Source organism: Myxocyprinus asiaticus, chromosome 35 (assembly GCF_019703515.2).
Source record: "Myxocyprinus asiaticus isolate MX2 ecotype Aquarium Trade chromosome 35, UBuf_Myxa_2, whole genome shotgun sequence".
In the NCBI taxonomy this organism is placed as follows: domain Eukaryota; kingdom Metazoa; phylum Chordata; class Actinopteri; order Cypriniformes; family Catostomidae; genus Myxocyprinus; species Myxocyprinus asiaticus.
Window position 1 is genome coordinate 1,214,762 of NC_059378.1, and position 24,068 is coordinate 1,238,829.

The 24,068-nt window shown below is 38.8% G+C and overlaps 1 protein-coding gene across 1 annotated transcript in view; it reads left to right on the forward strand.

Moving 5' to 3' along the window:
* LOC127425923 (uncharacterized) overlaps positions 1–24,068 on the forward strand; it is a 393,067-nt gene that overhangs the window by 306,389 nt on the left and 62,610 nt on the right. The gene's annotated exons all lie outside the window — the stretch shown is intronic.

Consider the following 24,068-nt stretch of genomic DNA (forward strand, 5'->3'; position numbering starts at 1 on the left):
TACATGGTTGTGTTTTCATCTCACATTTGCTTTTTCTAACACTATCATTTAGATTTAGGTTGAAGGTTTAGGGTAGGATAGAGCATTTACCTTAAAAACATCATCTGTTTGGTGCCACACGGTGGACATTTCAAATAGAAATGGCTGCAATACTTGTAATGAACCACATAATGTCATTTTGCAAAAATGTTCCCACAGTCATGTAATTTTCATCAGATCAGGCTGTTATTTTGGCTGACAGTTGCCCACTTAGACAGGTAAAGTGACCAGCCACAATTAGTTTTGTGTTTACACGATGTTAGTCTAAGGCTGAGATGATTCCTTTTTTTTTTTTCTCCCCTACTTTGGAATGCCCAATTCCCAATGCGCTCTAAGTCCTCGTGGTGGCATAGTGATTCGCTTCAATCTGGGTGGTGGAGGACGAATCTCAGTTGCCTCCACGTCTGAGACCGTCAATTCGCACATCTTATCACATGGCTTGTTGAGCACGTTACCGCAGAGACATAGCGCGTGTGGAGGCTTCACATTATTCTCCGCGGCATCCACGCACAACTCACCACGTGCCCCACTGAGAGCGAAAACCACATTATAGCGACCACGAGGAGGTTACCCCATGTGACTCTACCCTCCCTAGCAACCGGGCCAATTTGGTTGCTTAGGAGCCCTGGCTGGAGTCTCTCATCACGCCCTGGATTTGAACTCACAACATCAGGGGTGGTAGTCAGTGTCAATACTCGCTGAGCTACCCAGGCCCCATGCTGAGATGATTTTTGCTTAAGAAATTGCTTAAGAAACATTTGTATTGCCTTTTATTTTAATTTTGCATTTTGCATATATCAACCTGGCAAAGAACGATAAAGCATCATGACATTTTGTCGGTCACTTGGTTTCTATTTCTGCAGCGTTGCAATGGGTATCTGATTAAACATCAGATATGTTCTGATTGGCTGTGATTGTGTGGCATCACACAGCTTTTTAATTTTCAGTGTGGACAAATAAATTACTTATCACTGGAAATTTGTCACTTTGAACCTTGTTTCGATAGGGTGTTTTGATTGGTTATTGATGACTCAGCATTATCCCTTACATGTTCTACTTGTGAAACCACCTTGTGTGTTCATTCAGAGAAAAACTGTTTAATAGGCACCTGAAATAAAAGGCATTTATTCAGTGTGACGAGGAGGAGGGCGGGGCCGGGCCGGGACTATGCACGCCCGGCCCCAGATCGGGCTAATCAGCCGAGGAGAGGGATAAGTGCAGCGGGATGCAGCAGTTTGAGAGGGAGAGAGCCATATGCAGCTGCCATGTGTGCATTTGTGTTATGTGTGTCTTTTTGTTTAAGTTCTTATTAAATATTATTTTGACTGTTCAGCCGGTTCCCACCTCCTCCTGTCCCAACCTTAACCATGTTGCATTGGTGCCGAAGCCCGGGAAGGAGGAGGGATGCGCTGTTGTGGAGTCCTCGCCGCTGTCATCCACCCAAAGGAGCAGCCGTGGCCATCCGCCAGGGGATGGAGGAGTTGCTGCCGGCCGCCTGGACGTGGAGGAATGTCCGCCATCAGCGAGGGGAGGAGGGGCTCACTGCTGGCCGCCTGGAATGGTGGAGCTGCTGCCAGGGGCGGAGGAGTTCCCTACCGGCTGCCAAAACGCGGAGGGGGGATCCATCCGCCAGGGGTTGGAGGACTGGCTCCGGTCCGCCCAGGGAGGAGCGGCTGTCGTCTGCCAGAGGGTGGAGGAGTGATCAAGAACCAGGCGACAGCATGTCTGGGAAACTGCTGAACAAGCTTTTTTCTCTCTCTCCTCTCTCTCTCTCACTGTCGCTCTGCCTTTCCCTCTCCTCTTTTTTTGTTTTGTTTTTGTTTTCCCCTCCCCTCGTCCCCCTCTCCAGCTCTAGAGAGGTGGGGAAAAGCCTGTTGGCAGGCGGGGCCGGAAGGGCAGCACACCCGGCCTCCAATCGGGCTAATCAGCCAAGGAGAGGGATAAGTGCAGCGGGAACAGTTTGAGAGAGAGAGAGCCACATGCAGCTGCCATGTGTGCGTTTGTGTTCTGTGTGTCTTTTTGTTTAAGTTCTTATTAAATATTATTTTGACTGTTCGACCAGTTCCCGCCTCCTCCTTTCCCAACCTTAACCATGTTGCATTCAGCATGTGAAGTTCATGCCACATCAAACCGGCACAACCTGTCCAGACACTTGACAGAATTCTGAAGCACAACAGAAGTACAGAGAGAGAGAAAAAAAAGAACATGACAACGTTCTGCTCTCAAAAATTTGTTCCACATGAGTTGAGAAAAAGCCTCTGCTGGAATTTGTGAACAACACAAGCCTGGAGGACGGAAGTTAGCATGACACTGCGAATGCATTAAGATCTTGCTCCCAATACAGTTGTAGTACACATCTGGCATCCTCATGTATGCCATGTTATCAACATCTCCAACATTCATGAACAAGATGACGTCTTAGATGACAAGAGAATGATAGAAAAAGTGGGCCATTTCTCTCTAAAACAACAGTGGGGGAAGTGAAACAAAATCAATTTCTCCAGGGTTTGTCACAATACCACAATTTCAGTAGTTTATACCAATACAAGTGAGATTCCATCATTCTCGATTCCACAGTAAACTTTAAACTCCTTTGTTTATAAAGTTAATATAAACAAATTAAATTAAATCAGTTGCATGCAGCCTTCAACTATTTCTCAATTAACTAAACATTGCTTTAAGCTGTCATTAATCAAGTTATTATTGAAGTAAACAGTCAGTAATAAATTAAATAACAAAGAAACAAATTGCAAGCAAATAAATGTATAAAAATGGAGCAAAGTTACAAATGAAGTTAAACAGTACTTGAAGTTTTTCAGGTTTCTAACAGCAGTATCAAGTATTCAAGTAAACAAACAAAAATCATGGTGTGTGTGAAAAAATCTAATCAAAGTAATCAAATCACTGCAATGTTTTTAGTTATAAAACTTATAATACTGATACAAGTTAAGCTCAATCAACGGCATTTCCCTTCGTTCCTCATTTTCTTTAAAAACAAAAAAAACAAAAGCAAAAATCTGTGTTCCAGTTAGACACTTAACCAACCTTAAAAACGCTGATTTAAACAACTTTAAAGCTCAAATAATACACAAGTTTTAACAGAAGAATTAATGTAAGCAGTTTTATACAAGTATAAACTTCAATTTCTGTCTTTAAACCCTCCAAAAATTGGCCCCACTGACTTCCATTGTAAGTGTCTCACTGAAACCTTGAATTTTGCAAAAAAAAAAAAAAAAAAATGTAAAGAACAGGAGAGACGAGTCAAAATTGATTGATTGAAAAGTGATTGCAATAAAATACATGAATGGAGCTCTGTCAGTCAGACTGCATGTGGGTACCGAAGTTGATACTTAAATGAAATATAACTCCATTAAATCTTAAAAAGCAACCTCTGAGCAATAACATCTTCCTCAAGTGTTTCATTTCATTTGCTTCTATTTTTACAGATCAGATCAGACCTCTTTTGAAAGTCTTTATCACCAAGCTGTATTAATGAGGGATTTAGAGGCATACTAACTCTAAATTGTTTTTGACGTGATGTAGCGTGTTTGTGTGAGTCTGGTATCTGAAGCCCCAGGGTGAGTACATGGTGTGTGTTACGGTGTTTTTACACAACCGACCACAGCTTTCCTCCAGAGTGAGGTAACCGTTGGGACCATCCGTCTTTCTGGCCATGCTTTCAATTACAGAGCAGTGGCCTCCAAAACAATCCCTCAGCAGCCAGCGTGACAGACAGAGCCGGGAGTTTTGAGAGACTTTAAAGAAAACCACAAAGGGTGATCGATAAGTCATCAGGGACAGGGGGAGGAAAGAGAGAGAGAGAGAGAGAGAGAGAGAGAGAGACAGAATGAGGAGAACCGAGTGGACATGCTTGAGAAAAGAAAACTTCAGAGACAGAACATGATGTTGAGAGAGAGAGAGAGAGAATTAGACGTAATATAATTGTAAAGAGACAAAAATATTCTCACACCACTTATAAAAAAGTACCATCAGTAGTATTGGCAAGTTTGATTGTTTTTTTCTTTAGATGTACCATGGTAATACTATGATATGAAGTCCACATTAATCAGGATACATTTGTAAACAGTGTTTTCGCTTTCGAAACGCTCTCCATCCACACTGCCGTTTTCAAGTGTTTTTCAAAAGTTGCTCGTCCACACTAAAACATACGAAAACACTTAAATCCCCTTATTGTGCACGCAAAAAAAAAATAAAAAATACAAATGTAAGAAGCATGGTCTGAAACACAACTGTCCTCGTGTTCCGCCACCGGACAGCAATTCTGAATAAAAATTGTAAACTTCCCGTCGCCTTGCACGAATACAATGTGAAGGTTGTACAAAGTAACTGTGGTGAGCAGGGCGGAGCCGAACTGCGTCTGGGAAGAGCGAGGCTGGGAAGATAAGTGGCGAATGACTTTCACCTGCGCGTCACACCGGTCTTGCGTTCCAGCGAGGGGCAGCGGGAGTACTTAAGGAGAAGAGATAGCGACAGATGGGAGAGAGAGTTGCGTGAAGCTGTCTGTGTGTAGTGTGTTGAGCTGAAAAGCCAACAGAGTTTATGTGTAGTGAAGCTGAAACGCAAACCTTTTGTGTACTGCTGAAAAGTGGCACCCACACACACACACACATGCACACAGACAGACGCACACAACACACACCCAAACCCACACACACACAGACAAACACAACACACATACCCAAACCCACACACACACACAACAGACACCCAAACCTGCCCCCCACCCCAACACACACACACAAATGTTGGTGCAGCTATCATTATGAGGACCCTCCATAGACATAATGATTTTTATACTGTATGAACTATAGATTCTCTCCCCTAACCCTACCCTTAAACCTAACCCTCACAAAAAACTTTCTACATTTTTACAATTTCAATAAAACATCGTTTAGTATGTTTTTTAAGTGATTTGAATTATGGGAACACTAGAAATGTCCTCATAAACCACATTTATAGCATAATACCCTTGTAATTACCATTTTATAACCTAAAAAAAAGTCCTCGTAAACCACTTAAACCTGCCCACACACACACACACAAACCTGCCCACACATACACACACAAACACACACACACAGAGACACACACAACACGCACACACACAACAGACACCCACACACACACCCAAACCTGCCCACACACACACACACACACACACAACAGACACCCACACACACACCCAAACCTGCCCACACACACACACACACACACACAAACACACACACACACAACAGACACCCACACACACACACCCAAACCTGCCCACACACACACACAACAGACACCCACACACACACCCAAACCTGCCCACACACACACACACACACACACAAACACACACACACACAACAGACACCCACACACACACACCCAAACCTGCCCACACACACACACACAGACACACACAACACACACCCAAACCCGCCCACACACACACACACACACACACACACGGACAGACACACACACACACACACACACAGACACACACACACAGACACACACACACACACACATGCCTTGTTACTCCCATAAGTGCTTAAAAGCGGCACAAGCCTCCATTTCTTGTTCTAAAGTGTCGTTTTCAATCTAGCAACAAAGGCTCGGGCTGTATCAAAGCAAGATGCTGAATCCGTGGCGGAAGAAAGTAAGTCAGTCAAAGTTTAGTATTTGGGGTAAAAAGGCCCCTGTTGCAGGTCCCTATAAAACACATTGTTTTTCGGAAGTGTGGCGAATAGATTTGTTATAAAAATGTTCAGAGTGGTCTCACATTGACTGATCCAGTCACAATAGAGATTAATTTGTTTACAGAATACTTGAGATGTTATAAAATGCCAATCATGATTAAAATTAACAGGAAATCGTGCACCCTTTTCTGAAGTGGTTATTTTGAATAAGTATTGTCATATTTCTTTGTTTTTTGTTTTTTTAAAGCATCTTGCTGTCTGAAAAGTATTTGCTTAAGTTGATAAATATTGCATATCTACTCTATATCACTGTAACCCCCCTCTCGTCACCTTAAAATAATAATAATAATAATAATAATAATAATAATAATTGTAATCAAAACAACCTTCCGTTATTATTTCTTTTCACACAAATGATGTTGCTCCATCAATATTCAATACAAATAAATGAATTTTTTTCAATCTTGATACACTTTGTGACCAGAAAATAAGCACATTTGTCTTAAGGGGTGCCTTTAGCCCCACAGATGTTTCATTTAAACCTTTATTATAAAGTGTATTATATTTGGATATTTCATCAAAGGATGGCCCCATATATCCACAGAAGTCTGGGCTAAGCCCCGGATATCCACTGACCCTAGAACAGCCCCTTTTCTGTTTCAAAGTACCACAGTAATACTATCTGACGCCAACACTGAGCCTGTTTACATGCTCACCATAACAATAACTCCCAAAAATCAGCTTATTTAAAAAAATCTCACATAGCAAGAAAACCACAGTTATTCTCTGCTTTTGACGGCAAACCGTGAAGAAGCATGTGCACAACACGCTTTCATTGGACAAGCCGGTAAGAACGCGAAATGGCTAATGGATAAAAATCAACCTGTGTTGATCGTTTTATTCTTATGCCGTTTATGACCTTACACCAAAAAAGGAAAGCTGTTTAATGCATTTTCATGAGCACAGTTGTTGTAAGCTTATTAAGCATAATCGGTTAATGAACGTGCATGTAAACACACTCACTGTACCATAGTACAACTACTGTACTTTTTTGTAAGGGACATTGCCATGAGACATTACCCACATAGTCACACAAGCATCTGAATGGAGCAGAAACTCCTGACATAACACAGTCCTCTTCTTCTGGCTTTGGTGCCACTGAAAACAGTAAATTGTGAAGAGCAGATAGACTGTTTTGACTTCACAGCTCTTCACAGCGGGTATCAGCTGTCCACACACACTCCCTGAGCTCTTCAAGCTGAGAAGAATTTGTGTGATTATAAAGCCTGTGCATGTTAATGGAGCCAGTGGAAGTGGCCCATCTGTCAGTCATCGCCCGCATGTGTACCACTTATCTGACCCTGCAGCAATGCATGAAGGGACGTGACGGGCAGCCCATCAGCCACGGGCATTACAAGATTAGCAGAAACACGTCAGACAAATTTATCATCTCCACCTGCCAGCCGCACACACCCCCATTTATATTTTACTTTTTCCATTACGCATTCAGTTGTTCATACCCTCACAGGGTTTTCCTCTCTCTCTCTTCATAAGATGAACTTTGGACCCCAAGCTATGAAAGAAGACTTCCTGATTAGAGGTCTGGACCAGATATTTGAATGAGAAATCGACTAATCGAGTACTCATTCTGTACCAGCTAGTCGACTATTAAAAACACTACTCGATTATCGCAAAATGATTTTGCGCATTTGCCTGCCGTGAGCAGTGCTGATTTATCCTGTACGTTCACTCTGAATCTCACACCAAATCTTGCAGTAACAATTGAGTCCACTGGGGGAGCTGTGGATATGCGTCGTCTACGTGTTGGATGAGAGAAGAAGATTTAATGATGTCTGTGCTTTTAAAAACAAATCCTAGTGTAGCACTAGCAATACTTGTAATATCTTGATTCTTATTGAATTCTACTTGATATTCGGTTCTTGTCAGAGTCATGCAAACCAACGGACGAGGATTTGTTTTTTAAGGTGGAAAGATACTGCGAAGCGGTACAAGAAACTCGGAAGCTAATGAGACCGTTAAGTAAGTGTGTATGTGTGTTAAATCTCTGAACACGCGCAGAGAACATTTTTATTAAAAGCCAATTTTCACAATTAGTTTTTCTGAATAATAACATGTAATATGATAAAAATGTGTAGAAATGTAAATACTCCGACAGTATTGGTTTCTATGTAAGCTCCGGGAGAGTGCAACGTTTTTTTTATTGTTATTATTATATTTTTTTATTGATGCACATTGTTGTTGGTAATGTTTGTGAATAAAACCAAATTCAAAATGTCACGAACATGTCATACTTTATATTTTTAACTTACATTTTAATTTACTGGTAATCGATTGTTATTTTTAATTGTATTTTTTTGTGGGTTAGAGTACTTGACTTCAAAATTACTCGAAAATGCCCATTCCTAGTCTGAACATTAATGAAAATGTATCTTGAAAAGTCAAATTGTAGTGAAATTGTCACCGAGCAATAGCCTACTTGGCTGATACAGACTATTTCCATTTCCACAGTTGCGAGCTTTCCAACGCATTTAATTATCTGGCTTGAGGCTCTTCTTTTCATTATATTTTTAACGTGCTGTTGCCTTGGGTCTTGCCTTGAGTCAATGCACAAAGTGCCAACTTCTCTCCTGCATGCAACGGTTATTTCAGGAAGCTCCTTTCACTGTGAACCATGGACGTTTGTATTCTGATCCTGCACTCAACCTTCACACAACACAGAAAAGTCCAAACTTTATTAACGAAAAATGTTCTCCACCTTCCCAAAATCATCTGAAGTGCTTCCTTTTAATGCAGTCTCACTTAAAAGCTGTTGCCAGAGTGACACACATTACCTGAGTAATAACTAAAGGCAGACACGGCCCATTTCCTGCTTTTCATCATCCTACACCTGCGTTTAACCTTGATTCACCATCTCTGGCTTCAACCTGCCCATCTAAAGCGAGTCCAACATCAAAAGCGGAAGAGATTAAGCAAGCATTAACCATGATTCAGACTTGAGTGTGCATCTGGTTCTGAACATGGGAGAGAGTGAAGAGTGGGAGAGTGAATGCCATTATAATGGTCAAAAACTACAATATTAATGGTTTATGTCACATTTATTTAGAGAGAATTACCAATCATATTTTTAACCATTAAATTATGAAAGTGTCTCTTTAGTAAAAGTTCATTTTTTCCCCTACACAAAACAACTAATCTGTGAAGAGTTTTATGAATAGATGGGTAGATTTACTGTATATAAATGTGTTAGTGTTCCCTAATGCTCTGTATATCTTCTGCTGTGTGTTACACGTTAGTTATATGTTTCTCTAACATGCCTCCATGGATGTGTGTGTATGTTTGTGTGTGTGTGTGTGTGTGTGTCTGTGAAGCATTGATCATAGTTCTCAGGTGTCTCAGGAGTTAATTCTAGGACTGTATAGTATCTTCAATTCAGAACTCAGAACCACCTGGTATTAAGATGCGTCTCGGGTGATCCGATCACATGTGGTCTGGTGAGACACATCACTGTTTACACCTAGTCACTTATATGCATCTCCAGTGATCACTTGTGTTCAGATTTGGAGGGGAGGGTCTCTGTTTCATGACGGCGTACATCAATCACTATGTCAGTGTGTTACTGCATGATAATAAAGCGCAACAAAATCAGAAAAGACAAAGAAAGCGTGAATAAACGGCCAGACGAAGTTGACATTTAATCTAACCACAAACGCAACGTCAAGCAGAATCATCCGTTATTTTAGTGGATTGCCTATATTAAAGGAGCTTCAGCTGTTCATGCTTGATATCTGTGTTGATATCAGACTAAAGAAGATCCTTGAAGCTCTTGTGATTGTGTATGTCTCCGCTTTTTAAAATGTTCAGATTGGGTGCTTATTTCGTTTGAAGCCGCTCGTAAACGGCAAAGTTGATTTGATTGACAGGTGAGGGGCGGTTGATTGACAGGTGAGGGGCGGTGCTTCACTGCTGCCGGGACGCATACAGGACGGATTAGCATTAAGACCTCAAATGCGATGTGGACATGTGTTTTTGACCACATTCATATGTGGTTTCTGTGATCCGATCACAAAACGTCTTAGACCCCATTTAGAGCTGTATTTAGGGCTGAACACATGTGATCGGATCACCTGAAATGCATCTTAATACCAGGTGGAAATGGGGTCTTTGTTCCACACCTAAATATAAAGAGACCCTGGTTTATCAACATAAAATGGGGCTTGGGGAATACAAAAACAAAAGAAGCCAAAGATTATGGCAAATCCTTGAAGCATTTGACAAGACATTCATGTGTGTTGAGCTAACTAACCAAAGGAAAATGTTATTGTTCAGAGGTGGCCCTTTCATAGCTCAGGAGACTAAATGGAGCTTTCACTGAAGATTAAGTATGAACTTTTTATGAGATGTTTCACCTTAGGAGACACAAACTGTTGACAAAGTAAGAGTATATAGTTATCAAATGAATGGATATAATTTAGGAATGGACCGATACCACTTTTTCCCTTACAAACTGATTCTGATATCTGAACTCTTGGTATCAGCCAATACTGATCTGATACCAGTGTTGCTTTTTCTTAATCAGTTTAGAATATCTATACCTCACTGTGTAGAACTGATTGGAAGAACTTGTTTATGAGTAAAATACACGTTCACATTTCATTATAAAATATAGGGGAAAAAAACTTTGTTAACTAGCCTAAATAATAATGCAGCAGCAAAATTAGCAGTAATTCCAGTGGAAATCTTCTGTGGAAATAAAACCAGTTTTGCAGTTTTTTCACATTGGATCTGGACTTACAGTAATTGGATTCAGAGCTCTTTTTTTTTTCCATTTTAGTTGTGATAGAATATCAGTCCACTTTTCATTCAGTTATTTTTTTATTTGTTTTTAGCCCAGCCAACTTAAAACATACTGTAATTTTTATAATAATAATAATATTTATTTTATATATATAAAATAATATAAATTATATTATTTTATAAATTATAATATAATAATATTAAATATACATATATACATATTTTATTATTAAGTATTATTAACAATAATTATAATCATTTTTAATATTATTGTTGTTATAAATAATACATTATTATTATTATTATTATTATCATTAATTTTTAACAATAATTATTGTTTTTATTATTTTTATTATCAAGAATAATTATTATTGATTTATTATTTTTATATTATTATTAATTACTATTAACAATAATTATTATCAAATTTATCATTGTTATTATTATTATTATTATTATTATTAAATATTAGAGGTTTATTATAGAATATTAATATATTTCAGTCGTAATTTATTAACTTTAAAACCTTCAGGATTTTATTTTGGTGACTCCAGGAAGATTTTTCTATGTGTGTTTCTGTGTAAGTTCACAACAGTTTTAATATGATTCATATTAGAAAATGTGTCAAATACTCCTCCGGTGCTGTTGTAAATGCATGTTTTAAGGTAACCGAAATATCGAGCATCTGATCTTTTATCAGATCTTTTTTATAAAACAGTGCTTTTATCAGCAAGTGAATAATTCAGTCAGAAGCTAATGTATGCATTTTCTTGCCATTATCATTACTAGTGTTGATTAAAAGTCACAACTTCTCAGTTGAATGTTCATTTCTTCACTGTACCATTCTCTCTCTCTCTCTCTCTCTCTTAATCTATCAGCATGTGTTCCGGCACTTCCTGGCACCTTGACTCTGCAGTAACATTACTGTTGCTAAACAATAGCTTACCGTAAAACTCTGGAATGAGATCAATGTTTTGTTTTATTAGGAGAGGAGACAGAGAAGTCTGGATCCATATCTTACCTCATATTGATAACATTAACTTGATCGTACATGGTTCAAGCTAATTCATTTATGTTTAAATCTCTGTTACAGCATTTCAAATACCTGAGAGTAAATATGCATCCATAAATATTAGCACCAGTAATTATAACATTATAGCTCTGTTCCAAAACCTGAGCTGCCTCACTACTTACTGACTTCTAAGGCAGCATCCTAACCATCATGGGACCTTATTAGGGATCACACTGTTGACATAACCGACACATCTTAAACCTGCCTAAGGCAGTTAGCTAGTCTCCTAACCAGTTTTGCTGGTTTTAGGCACTTTTTGTGTGAGTACATCTTCTTTACAGTGCACATATAAATGAACGCATGCTTCATGTGTTTCAAAAAACTGTCTGAAGAAAGTTCCACCTTATTTCTGGAGAATGATGACTTTTGGCAAAACTAGCATGCAGAAGCACTATGATTTAATTCCCAAATCAAATGAACGACCTCCCCTGCCATCTCACGGTAAATTGAGCCATCAATCTGCAGATTTAACAATGATAGGGGTAAAGAGGAAGCAAATGAACACTCCCATTGCCCTCTTAAATTAATTAATAAAACAAAGTAGAGATGGGTACCACACAGCAATTCAATTATTCAGAGGTGTCCTGCCCATTTGATTAATGGACCTGCAAGGACACAATGGCAGAGACATAATCTCTAAGGTGACAATCCATGTTCAAACTTCACATTTTAAGGTCAGTGGGACTGAGTGAGGGTCATTTGGGTGGGTGGGTTGGGAGGCGGGGGTGGGGGGTGGTGGGGGGGGTCATCTCAGGAAGTGGTTGACTCAAGGGTTTTGACTCTAAAGTCCATTTGCACCAATGCTTGTTTCATTCAAGTGTATTTTTTGTGAACTGTATCCTCCAAACCAAAATTCCAATATCACATTTCTAATAGCTTTTGAGTAAACAACTCATGAATCATTTTAGATGTAAAAGCTCTCTAGTGGGAGATGAGGAAGAGTTACTTATTTATATTTTCCTTTTTCACACACAAATCACTCTCTCACTCTCACAAAAATCACAAACTACTGTATGACACACTTTCACAATTTTTCTCTCGGAACACCTTTATTTTTACTATAAATCTCCACTTTCACTTTCAAAATGTGAAAGTGGATATTTATGGTAAAAAAGGACTTAAATATTGATCTGTTTCTCACCCACACCTATCGTATCACTTCTGAAGACATAGATTAAACCACTGGAGTCATGTGGATTATTTTTATGCAGCATTAATGTGATTTTTGGAGTTTCAAAGTTCTGGCCACCATTCACTTGCATTGTATGGACCTACAAAGCTGAAATATTTCTTCTAAAAATCTTTATTTGTGTTCAGCAGAAGAAATAAAGTCATACACATCTGGGATGGCATGAGGGTGAGTAAATCATGAAAGAATTTTCATTTTTGAGTGAACTATCCCTTTAACCTTGTGCGACCCTGTGTCCACATGCGTGGACATTGTATTTTGGATTCGCTGTACGCAACGCATAATTTAAATGAAAAAAAAAAAACTGACTGAAAGCTGTTCACAAGACTCTAGACTGTCATTTAAGGGTTAAATTTCTGCCGCACCTTGTCACGTGACACAACAGCATGCCATCGATTTCCGTGAAGCGCTTCTGCGGATGCAGCACCAACAAAAGTGCCTCCGGTAAGAAACCTCTTTAACTTTTTTAGTTAAACCTATTTGGATGTAAAGAGGAGAGTCTCTAGTTTCTTTTGATATGTCGCTTTAAAAAATCTGTTAAATAACTTTCAACTCTAACACATCAGTGTGTCATCTAAATTCATTTTAATATACATTCTGTTATATTTTATTTTGCTATCTCTGTACAATACGGTTCTATTCATTAACATTAATAAATGCATTCATATATTTACATTGAGAATCAATGAGTTCATCTAAAAGCTGAAAAATGTTGCTTTCAGAGGCTTTATATGGAGTTAGGATGATAATAAGGTGCATTTCAAACTGTTCTGAGACCAGTGCAGACAGACAGCACACTGGAGGTTAAGTCATTCACTAAATAGGGAGCAAGGGAGCATCCTATAGCTCTCTATGCAGTTAAGTGCATTCACTCCTAAAATCTGATCAAAAGTTCAGTTTCAGGCTGCAGATGATGTTTGGATCACTCAACATGTTTGACAGACATGTGACAATGATAATCAGTACATAGATTCACAATTTATAATGTATCATTTTATTTTAACATGGTTGGCAGTGATTGGATGATGCTGGACATTACTTTGAATCAGAATTAATTATGATAATTTATGATGTAATGTCTGTAACATCTCAATCAACACTCCTGGAAACATCATAAACAATCTGACTTTCTATAGTTGGGTATTATTTAAAATGTTACAACTTAGTCCCGCTGTCCACATACGTGGCTTGTTTATTAAGTGCTACTAGTTACAAATCAAAAGGGAAATGGAAAATGCACACAGCAGTCACGCTCGGGTCTCAGGAGGTTAAAGCTCACCTGAAATAGTTTTAGATCATTAGTCATGACGTTATGGTGCTTTGGTAGGCTGTCCTTATGAGGTGCCTTCATTTGCAAATCGCTGCCTGTGAAGACGTTGACTGACTGGACAGTGAGGCATCAAAACAGCTGCTTAAGCTTCCGGACACAGCCAGAGTAAAGCCTCAGAAGTAACCAGTAACATGTGCACTAATTTTACCCAACCCACATCAAAGGTGTAGTTTACCCAAAAATGAAAATTCTCTCATCATTTACTCACCCTTATGACGTCTCAAACTCGGATGACTTTCTTTCTTTTGCAGATCACAAATGAAGATATTTTGATGGAGATATGAGGTGTTTATATACATACAATACAAGTCAATGGGATCCAAAAAGTAGAATATTAGCATAGATGCCATTGACTTTAAAACAGGATTATAGAGTGTTTCCGGTTCCAGCAGACCTAACTAATGCAGCATAACTGTGAGTTGATGGATAAATTAGGTGTATGCCTGGCTGAATAGATGAGTCTTTAGTCTAGACTTAAACTGAGTGAATGTGTCTGCATCATGAATCATCTTCAGAAGACTATTCCATAGTTTAGGAGCCAAACATGAAAAGGATCTACCTCCTTTTGTGGATTTTGATATTCTAGGAACTATTAACAGGCCAGAATTTTGCGATCGTAATGAACGTGATGGAATATAGTGTGTCAGAAGGTCACTTAAGTACTGTGGAGCTAGACCATTCAAAGCTTTGTACGCAGTATTTTAAAATGAATATGAAATTTAACAGGTATCCAATGTAACGATGATAAAATGGGGCTAATATGATCATATTTCTTGGTTCTAGTCAGCACTCTGGCAGCTGCATTTTGAACCAATTGAAGTTTATTTATTAATCTTGCTGGACATCCTCCCAGTAATGCATTACAATAATCTAGTCTTGAGGTTATGAACGCATGAATTAGTTTTTCGGCATCAGCAACAGAGAGCATGTGTCGTAATTTAGCAATATTTCTGAGGTGGAAGAATGCTGTTCTACAAACATTGGAAATTTGATTTTCAAAGGACAGATTGGTATCAAATATAACACCTAAATTCTTCGCTGTTGAAGACGATGTAACAGTACATCCATCGAGAGTCAACTAATATTTTAACGTCTTATTTTTAGTGGTTTCTGGTCCAATAATTAGCACCTCTGTTTTATCAGAATTGAGTAGAAGGAAACTTCTGGCCATCCAATCTTTGATTTCATTAACTATGTTTCCATCCAAGAGTTTTTTGCGAAAAAAGTTTTAGCGCATCAAAATATACCTGATGGAAACGCAAATAATCGCTAAAATGTCGACATAATATTTTTCCATTTAACTCTAGTGCATAAACTCTATGGCGATACTTCAAATGTCACAAAAACTGGTTTGGAAACACTTTTTGTTGAGAAAATTGGCATTAATGCAAAAATGTAGTGTCACATGACACCCCAATCATTAGCCTGTGTTAATCATGACGACAAGGTATACGTCCTTGAAAGCCAATTTATTGTAAGATAAGGAGAAAAGCAGAGGCCCTAAAACTGATCCCTGTGGCACTCCATACTTAACTTTTGTTTGATTTGACAATTCCTCACAGACAAAGTGGTAGTGGTCTGATAAATAGGACCTAAACCATGCTAATGCAAGTCCACTAATGCCAACATAATTCTCCAGCCTATTCAAGAGAATGTCGTGATCTATCGTGTTGAAGGCATCACTGAGATCTAAAAGCACTAGAAGAGAAATGCAGCCACGATCAGATGATAAGAGCAAGTCGTTTGTAACTGATAAGTGCAGTCTCTTTACAGTGATGGGGCCTAAATCCATATTCCATTTCTCTGTAAAAATTAGCATAGTTGGGAGGACACTACCTTTTCTAGTATTTTCGACATAAATGGGAGATTTGAGATTGGTCACTATAAATCTTGACATCTGCAGTCTCCTTGGCACAATCATGATTTAAAGCTTGATTACACTTCCTCACGCTTGACGCACACACAGAAAGCTGTGAAGGTGTATTATAGGATCTTTTTCTTTTGCCGTTAGAGCAAACTGGTAAGCAAAAATAATATGTGCTGTGGTCTCCCATTCACCGCTATAGAAGTTTACCTGCTATAGTTTACTTCTGCGTTCCAAACCCAGGTATGTGAAAAGGTCCATTTGTAGGAGTAATGTCGTCATGGTACTGCTACATTAATGAGCATTTGGGCTGTAGCCTGTTAACTTCATATGTGCTATATACCGCCAACTTGTTTACAGTAATTACATTACATTGGCAGTGGGTTGTGGCAACAGCGTATAACACTGCTCTTTTGTTTTCTTCCTTCTCTCTCCCCTCACTCTTTTCTCTCCACATCGCTGTGGCTGACTGACTCACTCGAGGGTATATGAAAAAGTGGTGGTAGTGGGGTCTGTGTGTCTATAAAGGGACTGAGCAGAGCTGTCTCACCTACAGTCAACCTGCATGAAGATCTCTCTGACTGCACACGGAATATCTCCCATCACACTGGCAAGCCAAACATCACGGCCTCCTCTCACCTCAAACCTCTCTCTCTCTCTCTCTCTCTCTCTCTCTCTCTCTCTCAGTTCAGTTCAATTCAAGTTGCTTTACTGGCATGACAAAAGTACATTTTGTATTGCCAAACCATTTAAAACAACATAGAAAATAGTTTAGAACAATTGAATTAGGATTTGAACAATAAAGGGAAGTTTTTCAGTTGGGGTGCAATTATTAAATTGGGGAAATATTTTGTTAATTTTGGGATAATAGTGGTTTCTGATGATTTCATAAGTTGGGCATTCCGTGAGGAAGTGCAGCTCTGTCTCCATCATTCCCAGATTGCAGTGGGAGCAGAGTCTCTCCTCATGGGATACCCAAGTCTGTCTGCACCGACCCGTCTCTATGGCCAGTCTGTATATCGTCAGCGCTTTTTTTAAATTCACATCAGTCACCATGCTCAAGTAGTTTGCCTCGGTCTACTCTCAATTTAGTGCAGAATAACATTCCAATTTGTGTTGATTTTTAATGGTGTTTATCCAATTGGTGATGTATTTGTCTTTTTCTGTGTTTAGAATTTGGTTGGTCCGAATGATTGTGAGTGTGAGATTATCCTGAGGTTGTCTGATCTCTGCAGGAGTGAGGTCAGTCAGTCTCAGCATCAGCTGGCAGAGGGGACTCCTCACCTCGCTCAGCTCTTGGTGTTTTAGGGCTTTATTATGGTATATGGTGGGGTCACTTGTCTTCAGGTTTTTCTAGAATTTGATAGCTCTTTTTTGGATGTTTAGAAGGAGAGGGTATTGGCCTAATTCTGCCCTGCATCCATTGTTTGGTGTTTTTCTTTGCACTTTGAGTATTCTTTTGGAAAATTCTGAATGTAATGTTTCAATCTGATGTTTTTCCCAATTTACAAAGTCAGTTGGTTTAATTATTGATTTGAAACAGGTTTGAGCCAGATTTGAACTGGAATATCAATTTTAATTGATCTTTTAATGGCATAGAAAGCCCTTTTGAGCTTTCTTTTTGAATTCATTCACAGCAAAAGTAAAGGTACCCATTGGAGTGATTTTCAGGCTGATTTAAGTGTATGTTTTTTTTTTTTTGGTTTGTTTCAATGGTTCTGTGGGATAGTGTGAATGTATGTGTTAGTCCCTGAGATCTGGAACATTTCCGGAAAATCATAACTTTAGTTTTTTGGTGGTTGACTGTCAGGGCCCAGGACTGACAGTAACCGTCCAGCAGATTCAGGCTGTCCTGCAGCCTCTCTTTAGTGGGCAACAGGAGAACCATGTCATCTGCATAGAGGATAACTTTATTTCTGTGTCATGTAGAGAGAAACCTTGAATGGGAGAATGTTCTAGTATATTAGCCAATTGGTTGATGTAAGTGTTGAAGAGGATGGGGCTTAAACTGCAGCCCTGTCTCACTCCTCGCCTCTGGAGAAAGAAACCTGTTCTTTTGTTTCCAATTTTAACAGCACATTGACTGGCTGTGTACATTGATTTGATCAAATCATAGAATTTTCCCCCTACACCACTGTCAATAAGTTTGAGATATAATCCTTCATGCCAGATTGAATCGAATGCTTTCTTGAAGTCTACAAAACAAGCGAAAATGTGTCTTTTATTTTGATGTACATATTTATCAATTAGTGTCTGTAGGGTGAAAATGTGATCAGATGTGCGACATTTTGGCATGAATCCAATCTGACATTTACTCAAGGCATTGTGCGTCATAAGGAAGTTTAAAAGTCTTGTGTTTAAAATGCTGCAGCAAATCTTCCCCAGGTTACTGTTCACATAGATGCCTCGGTAGTTTTTGGGGTCTCAGTGTCATGTCAGTTTCTTCGCTGGCACTCTCTCAGCCTCAATATCTTAGTGTTGCCAACAAAACAGTTACCTGAGTCTGTCTGTCAGTGTGAAGACATACTGCTACTGAAATCCACTGCACGACTACACTCTAATAGAACTACTCTCCCATCACACCATGAATTACAACACCCCCTCGTTTAAGTGGTTTAAGGCTCTATTGATAGTCCTAAAACATTCTGGTTCAGAGTTTATTCTAACCCTCTTATCTGTAGTAATAAACTTCTGTATATACAGTAATTCAGCCTGAACATCTTAATGAACAGACTCCATTACAACTTTTGTGGATCGTTTTAGCCATAGGTGTGCTTTATTTTTGGTTTTTGTAAGCCTTACAAAATGTAATATTCAAGTTTAAAAATCTCCCATTGACTTACGCCAGCAAAAACCAACAGCGATGATGATATCGTAATATATATATATATATATATATACATATATATATATATATATATATGTTATTTACATACAGTTTATCTTCCTTGCATATCCCTGTATGGTATGCAATATTTTATATCAATGCAATATCCTTCCCATGTGATTTTTCTGGCAAAAAAAAATTGTTCTAATAACAAAAGTAAAAAAAAACCAATAATAATAATTAAAACAATTGGTAAACGTTGCCATATGGCAGCTCTGTACCACAATGGAAGATGGTCCCAAAAAAAATTGCTTTTTCTTAAAATGATCAATCTCTCCTTGAATTGAAATTAATTGTTGTATTTATACTCTTGGAATTCCTACAAACTAAAATTGAGTGAATCATTATCATGCGTTCTTCAATATTTTAAATTGTCGGGTTCATTTTCACTGTCACTAAAACCAAGCTCATCCTCACTGTTGTCAAACGTAAGAACTAATGGTGCACTCTTCTTGCCTTTACCTTAAAACATTGGCATGTTTATTTTTTATCTGAAATGAAGAAGCACAAATCATGATTGTGTTATTAATGCATAAATGCAATTATATTATGTTAAACGTTTCCAAATAAATTAATAAATGCAATAATATAACAGATGCCACTATCTATAAAAGAAAATGCATTATTGCAATCTCGTACTACAGAGTTCTCATATGGCAAAAAGAACTTGTAAACATGGAAAAGCAATTACCTGCGCTATAAGATATCAACCAATCAGGGCCTAGTATTTCTTGTCAAAACGGGGCAGAAAACGTGTCAGACAATTAGCCTACAACTCATACTGTGTGTGAAAGTAAATGTCTCTTGTGTGGAATTACTTTGAATTGGGTGATAATGACAGTAGATTTGCTAACTAACGTTAAAACTTTTAGCACAGCTAATTTGATTACTCATCTTTAAGGAATATTCCAGGTTCGATACAAGTTAAGTTCAATCGACAACATTTGTGGCATAATGCTGATTACCACAAAAATGAATTTCGACTCATTCCTTAAAGCTCGAAATGGCAAAGAATATGATTCATCATTCACAATTCAGTTCATATGAGTTAATAATGTGCTTTTTGTTTCAGTTTTTTGTTTATAACTGAGACCAGTAACTCTTGAACATGAGATACATATAGAGACATAGAGGAAAAAATATATTATTTACATTTCCTTCGAAGCTGTAACAAGGTAGCATAACAAAGCAGAACCACTAAACTATCTGAATCGGCACGATGATGTTCTGAATAGTCGTATATCCGTATTGGCACACACATTTTGTATCGGTGCATCACTAGTTTAAAACATTGATTAAAAAGGTAACACTTTACAATAAGGTTCCATTTGTTAACATTAGATAACATGAACTATCAATGAGCAATACATTTACAGCATTTAATAATCTTAGTTCAACATATAGTAATACATTTTAGTTCATGAGACACTACGTAATTGTGCCTTGAAAGCTGGTCTGACTCACTGGGCAATGGCTGCTGACTTCTGTTTCAGAGACACTCATGGTCCTTCTTTTTTAGATTTACAGATCTGTGAATAACTTACTTGAAGAAGCTGAGAGCTCCCTGAATCTGTCATGTATCTCATCTTATGAAGACAGACGAAACTGTGGGGACGGTATAGCTACAGTAGTGAGTTTGAAGCACACGTGTCCCTCAAGGTATTGTATTTATATGTGTTTTTATGATGTGCTGTTCTTTCCCTGTTCCTTCTTGACATTTTTATAGCTTATTCACTGTATTTACCTCTTGATATCTCATGGAGCGAAGAAGTCTCATAAGTAAAGGAAAAGAGCTGATGAAGTGGTGCCAGCAGAAAGAGGAATTCTGGGAGATGGACGGGGAAGGGGGTGGGGGGTGACTTACTTTTGTATTATTGTCTCTCCAAACAAGCTCTTCACATATCACCTACAGTTAATGGCCGGCCATGTTCATTAAGGAAAAGCACATCACCCACTCACTGTCTCCATGGCAAAATTGGCCACCATTAGAAGCTCTCGTCTTCTAGTAAGGTCATCAGTGCTCCTAATGACAGCAAGGCCACAAACTCCACACACACTCTCTCAAACACACACCAGGGTCCTCTGGCATCATCAGACCTCGAAGGAGAGAAACGGTCAATTAGGATCCTGGCCAGCTAGCTCCATTCCAGCCCAGCACATGCTCATCACTGGTCATTAAGGCACCTGTGTCACTCAGGCCACCAATTAGGCTCCATTCCAGGAGACCCTGAGATCAGCTTTGAAATGCTAATTCCTGTCTCAAAGAGACTTTTTATTTCTTTTGCAGCTCTCTCTTGAAATGGACAGTCTGCAGTTTTAGAGGGAAGGCATGCAAATGAGTCACACGCTCACTCGATTGACAAGGAACAGAATCATTGGGACAATCATGGCAAGTCTATTAATAGTGGGATTGAAGAAATAGTTCACCCAAAAATGAAAGTCTAGTCCCAAACCTGTTTGCTACGGAGCCCCTGAGAAGACATGGTGGGAATTTGTTTTTCTGAAATAGTTTTGCGTTCCCTCGGAATAGTTTGCATTCCCTCGGAATAAGTTTTGCATTCCCTCGCAATAAGTTTTGAATGCCCTCTTAGTAAAATTGTGTGCCCTCACACTAGTTTGCGTTCTCTCGCAGTATATTTTGCATGCCCTCGCAATGATTTGTGTTCCCTCGTAATAAGTTTTGCATTCCCTCGCAAAAAGTTTTGAATGCCCTCTCAATACAATTGTGTGCCCTCGCAATAGTTTGCATTCTCTTGAAATATATTTTGCATGCCCTCGCACTAGTTTGCGTTCCCTTGCAATAGTTTGCGTACCCCCGCAAAAAGTTTTGCGTACCCTCGCAATAGTTTGCATTCCCTTGCAATAGTTTTCATCCTCTCGCAATACGTTTTGCATTCCCTCTCAACAGTTTACGTTTCCTAGCAAAAAGTTTTACGTGCCCTCGCAAAAAGTTTTACGTGCCCTCGCAATGAGTTTTGCGTTTCCTCACAATAGTTTGCGTTCCCTCACAAAACGTTTTGTGTTCCCTCGCACTAGTTTGCGTTCCCTTGCAATTATTTGTGTTCCCTCGCAATAAGTTTTGCATTCCCTTGAAATAGTTTGCGTTCCCTCACAATAAGTTTTGCATTCCCTCGCAATAGTTTGGTTTCCCTCGCAATAAGTTTTGCATCCCCTCTCAACAGTTTGCATTTCCTTGCAATAAGTTTTATGTTACCTCGCAATAGTTTGTGTTTCCTCGCAATACGTTTTGCATGCCCTCGCAAAAAGTTTGCATGTGCTTGCAATAAGTTTTACGTTACCTCGCAATAGTTTGTGTTTCCTCGCAATAAGTTTTGCGTGCCCTCGCAATAGTTTGCGTTCCCTCGCAATAGTTTGTGTCCTCTCGCAAAAAGTTTTGCATGCCCTCTCAACATTCCTCTCAGGGGCTCCGTAGTTTGCTGTTACTTTCTCTGTGAAATACAAAAGAAGATTATTTTGAAGAATTTAATGCAGCTCTTGCTATACAACAACACTATATGATACACATGGCCGTTAATCTACAAAAAGGACAGAAAACATAAAAAAGCACTGTAAAAGCATAATTAAAGTTAGACATAATACTACGATGCCTGCACTATATTTCAAATCTCCTGAAGTTATTTGGTTCACTAAAAACAACGCCACCCCCACCCCCACACCAAAAAAACAAAAATGGTGTAATTTCCAGGAAAAATATTGAAACCTCCTTATAACAAGAAAAAATTACTTGAAGCAGAATGGCATAAGATATTTAGGAGCCAAGCGCCGAAGGTGTGGGAGATGAAATGTGGTGACATTTTGGCCAAATGAATCTCCTTTATCATTATCACAGGGGCTTAATTAGCAAGCCAGTCAGGGGAAGGAAGGAGAATTGGTTTTCATTCCTTTGTCATGGCAGCAGAAACTGGGATCTGCACAGTGTTTCCTTAGGAGTCTTTGCCTAATCTCTCTGATTAATTCATGCAGGTGTTTGGGCCCTTGAAGGAATGAGAAGGCAGATATGCACGAGTGCTTTCTGGCCTTGCTGCTTACCTGTTTTTTTTTTTTTTTTTTTTTTTAACCAATCAACCTCGAGCAATGCAGGTCTGACACCAGGAAGATACCCACTCTGCCCTCTTATGCTATCAATGTCATGACTACTAATGTCTTTATAGTCAATGTATATCTGCCCAGCGAATCATCAAAACATAATACAAAGAGATATTTGATCCAAGTAACCCCCCTAGCCCCCCCTCTAAAAAATAAAAATAATAATAATAATAATAAAATAACCTCCTAATCTATATTGATGTAATCTTCATCACACTTTTGATATAATTAGCAGTATTTGCTTAACCTCGTGCAACCGCTCGTACACATGCGTGGACGTTGTATTTTGGCTTCGCGATACGCAACACATAATTTAAATTCATTTAAACCAACTGATCTCAGTTCAGGAGACTCTGTGCTGTCAGTAAAGGGTTAAACTTTCGTGTGTGTGTGTGTGTGTGTGTGTGTGTGTGTGTGTGTGTGTGTGTGTGTACACACTTCGACAAATAACTCATCTGTCAATGATACCTCAGTCATGGAACTGAAATTATTGCTTTTCTAAGCTATTAGACTCCATCATTGTGGATGATGAAATGGGCAGAAAATATCCCATAGACTTACATTGAAGGAGAGACCCGAGTCATATCTAGTGTGTGTCCGGCTTAGAAGAGTTCTCCCGACTTAAGTTGAAGTGTGCATTGTCTCTTGCTTTCTAAGTACTTACTAGCATCTCTGAGGAGTCTGAGCTCTTTTCTATCTGAAATTCAAAGAGAATTTTGATGGCATAGCAGAGTCATTATCGTGAGATAATAAAAGCATAACCTGCAGGCTAACGATGCAAATGACTTGCAGTGATGAGGTCATTCTAGCTAATTTGGGTCAATGTGTGAAATGAGCATATCTGCTTACACAGTTAAATTGTACAGAATAAGAGAAGAAAAATCAGTAATTTACACTCAGATATGAATTATGAAGCAAAGGTGAGTTCCAAAAGACAGTTCAATTCAACTGATGACAAAAAAATGGTTAAAGTTAGGGGCGAAACAACTATTATAACTGACTTTTAGTAATTTCTAAATTATACATAAAATTATAGTTTCATTCTGCTTGGCTG